Source organism: Zingiber officinale, chromosome 2A (genome assembly GCF_018446385.1).
Source record: "Zingiber officinale cultivar Zhangliang chromosome 2A, Zo_v1.1, whole genome shotgun sequence".
In the NCBI taxonomy this organism is placed as follows: Eukaryota; Viridiplantae; Streptophyta; class Magnoliopsida; order Zingiberales; family Zingiberaceae; genus Zingiber; species Zingiber officinale.
In genome coordinates this window covers 48,685,468-48,690,066 of record NC_055988.1, presented here as the reverse complement: position 1 = coordinate 48,690,066, position 4,599 = coordinate 48,685,468, and the positions used below count along the sequence as shown (strand labels likewise).

At 32.8% G+C, this 4,599-nt stretch overlaps 2 long non-coding RNA genes across 2 annotated transcripts; both read left to right on the top strand.

The window, feature by feature from the left end:
* Positions 1 to 1,372: 1,372 nt before the first annotated feature.
* LOC122039631 lies at positions 1,373 to 2,613 on the top strand. The gene is made up of 3 exons (XR_006128284.1): positions 1,373 to 1,396; positions 1,784 to 2,078; positions 2,450 to 2,613. It is a non-coding gene; the product is annotated as an uncharacterized LOC122039631 (long non-coding RNA).
* Positions 2,614 to 2,628: 15 nt separating this feature from the next.
* On the top strand, positions 2,629 to 3,107 carry LOC122039630. The gene is made up of 3 exons (XR_006128283.1): positions 2,629 to 2,655; positions 2,799 to 2,915; positions 3,066 to 3,107. It is a non-coding gene; the product is annotated as an uncharacterized LOC122039630 (long non-coding RNA).
* Positions 3,108 to 4,599: the final 1,492 nt, after the last annotated feature.

Here is a 4,599-nt window from a genome sequence, read left to right as displayed (position 1 = left end):
TAATCATAATTATTTTTTTAATATTGTTTAAAAAGTTTTAAAAATTCAAATTACTCAAACATATATGTTTTCAAATTCAAACTTATACTTTAGTTTTAAGATCCAAATTTAACTTAAATTATTTTTGAAATATATTTTAATATCATAAATATTTTTCAAAGTTAAATCAACTGAACTTCGTCTCACACACACTCATAAGTTGAACATTCTTGATTACATAGAATGAGTGAGATGGAAGATCAGGAAAATAAATAATAATCTTTATGTTTTTTATTTATATGCTTGGACTCTAGGATTCTCAAACCAAAATTACTTAATTAAATTTTTTTGACATTAATTAAGGGGGAGTGAAAGAGGAAGTGAAATTTTAAAACTATTTTTGAAAAGAAAAATAAATTATTTGTTTGAAAACAAAAACTAAGTACTTGATAAAATATTTTTCAAAAAAAATCTTTTACTTAGCTATGTTTTTAATATTTTTATAAGTTAAGTGTTTATTAAAATCTTTTTAAAGCTAAGCTTTTATGAAAAGTTTTTTGCTAAGTATTTAACTAAGCTTTTATCAAAATCCTTTTTAAGGTAAGTTTTTTAAGTTTTTCTCATAATATTTTTAAAAGCTAAAGTATTTTTATCAAAAGCTTTTTAAGTTATGTACTTAACTAAGTTTTTATCAAATTTTGTTATAAAAGCTAAGTACTTGAGAAAACAATTATTTTCAAAATTTAGCTAAGTCTTTGTTGAAAAAACTAAGTATTTTTAAAGCCAAGTCTTTGATTGAAAAGAAAAAAAAGGCTAAGTACTTAACTTAGTTTTTATCAAATTCTTAAACTAAGCTTTAATCAATTATTTTTTAAGTTGAGTACTTTTAAATAAGCCTTGTTCAAAACCTTTATTCTTATCAACTTCTTTTGAAGCGCTTCGAGTGCTCAACATCGTCGCCTTCGCCAAGATCGAAAGCGACCAAATTAAGGTTTTTTCTTCCCCAAATCGCATTGTAGAATCTAAGTTTTTAAATCCACCCATGCTCCTCTGCCATCCATGACCTCCTCTGGAACCAGCTGATCCCCAAGTTCGTCAAGTGCTTCTCCTACGACGACGCCTCTGGTCTCCTCGAGGTCCAACTCTATGGCCCCTGCTATGCGCACTACGAAGACGGGCTCACCTACTTCGACAACGAGGTGCGGGGGAACCTCAGCTACAACACTCTGTAGGGTGGTCGGGTGGGCGCAGGAGGAGTTGTTCCTTAAATTCCTAGTTATGGGGATCATGGTCACCGATCCCACCTTTGGCGTGATCCTCTTCGACATCGCCATTGTGCGCAAGCGCCTTGCCACCTCCACCTTCGACCTGCCGCCAGAATACCTCCTGGAATTGGAAGAAGTGACCATCGGAATAGGTGAGTAGACCCGATTGAAAACGAAGTGATTTTGCCCGGCTACATTTCCTTTCATGTTGGATTAGGGATTGATTTTGGTGTGATTGTTGCTGCATTTGTTGGCTACTGGATGATTGACATCTACTTCTTCTACATTTTCTATTTCTTCTTGCTTTCCAACTAAAGATTGATTTTTTTTCCATTGGCAATCCGTTCTCTTTTGCAAAATATGATCTTCATGTTGTAAATTTCTTAATTTTTCTAGAATTAAACTTCAAGATACATCCATTTCGAATAGCAATGCTTGTTGTCAAGACAAACCTTTATTCTTTGACATTTCTTATTTACTTCAATGTTGATTCTACCAATGTGACATTTTGTTGATTAATAGAACGTGGGTTATTGTAGTTCTCGTGTAGAGGTGGAAGAACTCTTAGCATATTCACAGGGTTATGGCGGGCTATGCTAGTACTAAAGCAGGTGTAAGATCACATTCAATAATTGAGGTACACTTTCATGTCTGCCTAAAGGAATGCATATTTTTATTTTCATACTAGATCGTTAAAACCTGACAAGTTTTTTGGATGCTGAGTCACGCTCTGTTATCTTTTTCATGGTATTGTAGATGTGCAGTAACATTTGATAAATGATCTAATATCCCGCCTTGTGAGGCAGCAAGCAGTTCTTCTGATCAAGCAAATAGGTACTGATTTTATTTTAATTGAACTATTAAATCATGCTCACACTAACTTGTTAGTGTATCATTAATTCCTTGCATTTGTTCATCAGGAGACAACATTGTATCTTTGATGTTGATCAGATTTTTGTCCAAGAAGTTTCAGAGTTTTGATCCCAAACGACTCACTAACATCTATTAACCAGTTTTTTTATGTTACTCAAAATACCATGCATTCTCATGAGCAGCTAATCGGCTTATAGTTCTCACTTCAACAAATGTGTTCCTGAAATAAAAGACAGTAGTACCAACACTGCAAAGAGAGGGGGGCTTCTAGCTCCATCGACAAGATGTAGAGTGGATGTCTTTTTTTCACCCTGATTGTTTTGCATTTGCAGGAGTGCAGGAATACTTTTTGTAGAGTGAGAAGAAAAAATGTATTACTCCCAAAAATAATGATGTGCATAGTTCTTTTCTGTTTTCAAGGTGGAAAAGGATGGATGAACTCTGAATTCATACTCATTATAGTGATACAGAATGATACTACTGTGTTTTTCAGAGATCATGGTGTGTGTTGTCTGCTGTGAAAGCTTGTGCTATGCAGGTTAACAAGAAAATTATTCTTCGTTGTATACAGGTTAATTAGAATCTCAACCTCGATACTTTTTTATTTCTGTGCTATCTGTGTTCCTTGATATACACCATGGTGTTACAAATCTTTATTGGTCCTTTTTTGTTCACCAATAGGTGTCAGTTTCTCTTGCTAAAACGGGCAATTTAAAAGATCATCATGATGCACTTGTAGAATTAGTTGCTTCTTCGGAATATGGAATCCTTCATTTGTTTAGTCATCACCAGTTACAGGTATTACCCTCCGCATTCTACGTGAATGAACAAATCATCATAGTTTGAGTTCTACACCGTGAAAATTGATTTGAACTGTTCTTGAGTATCATTGCCAGCTCCCCAACAAAACATGTGACAAAAGAAATTAACTGGGCATATATTTTTCAGGAATTTTTATTAATTGAAAGGGAATGCTCATTACACGTAATGGAGTATGAAGAAGAGTTGTCTGTCATTAATTCTCAACAAGAATGATGGTAATTTTTGGTAAGCTTTGACTCCCTAGTTATAATGTCTTTCATTATCTATGTTTCAAAATTATGCATATATTTGCTACATTTTTATTGGTTTAATTTTTTTTTGATTGATTGACATTTTTTTGAATTGTTTCTGATGTGTTCAAACCATACGTTGTCCAAGTTATCTAGTTTAACATTATTGCTATTACTTAAATTCAAAATTCTTAGCTGTTTGTGTATAATTAAACAAGTGTTATTCCAATTCCACCCTCTTTTACTCATGTTTCACAAAAACATAAAATCTTTAGTCATATCATTATAGTTGGCAGGACTTTCTGATGAGAGGTTAGAAATCTCTTTTTTCCATTTTCAAAAAGAAGTAACAAGAATACGTTCATTGGCACTTCTCAAGTACTGATTAATTAAAAAGGACCCCAGTTAAGAGAGTTGGATCGTGGAGCTGATATCATTGTTGCTACACCAGGATGCTTGAATGATATTCTGAATATGAAAAGATTGAACCTCCATCAAGTACTGATTAATTAAATTGCAACTATGAGAAAACTTTGTTGTAATAATTTCTGGTTTGGAATATATTAAGTTCCCAGGAATGATAAATCTATCACTATCTGATGTGGTTGAGATAAATGATGAATGTGTCTCTTTTTAAGTATTCAAATTAGTCATATTGTTACCTGGTGCTCTTACTACTTTTTCAACTATGATTTTTTGTCTTGGTTTACTAATATATTATTTATGTGTTTTTATAGTTTACAAATCTCAAGTACTCCAGAGTTGAAATTAATGAAGTGCGGTTCGAGTGGGCTGAATGTATGCTAGATTACATTTGAAGTGCGATTCTACCTTGATGTGTTGTTAAAAGAATGTTCTACCTTAATGATTTTGATATCTATTAGCTTTTTATGTAAAAAGAATGTTTGTGTATTTTATGGATACTATTGTAAGAAGATTATTTATGTAATTTGTGAATATTTGTGTATTTTATGGATACTGTTGAATGAAGAATATTTGTGTAATTTGTGAATATTTGTGTATTTTTTTTGTTACTATCGATTTTTCATTGTTTCGGAAATCAAATTTGTGAAAAATACCGATATTACATCAGTTTTCCACCGCTGCAAAACCGATGTTATTAACTAATATTACATCGGTCGTATACCGCTGTCAAAACTGGTGTTATTAACATATAATATTACATCGATTTTACACCGTTGATGAAACGGTGTCATTAAGTGATACTACACCGGTTAATAACTGATTCGAACACCGGTGTCGTTAAGTGATACTACACCGGTTTTAACCCGATATCTAAAATGGCAGACCTTTTACATCGGCTTCATAGACATCGGTCGAAAATGTAATAGACACCGGTGGAAAACCGATGTCTATGAGGGTTTTTGTTATAGTGAGCATTTCTAAATTAGCTAAATGTGTTTCAAAGC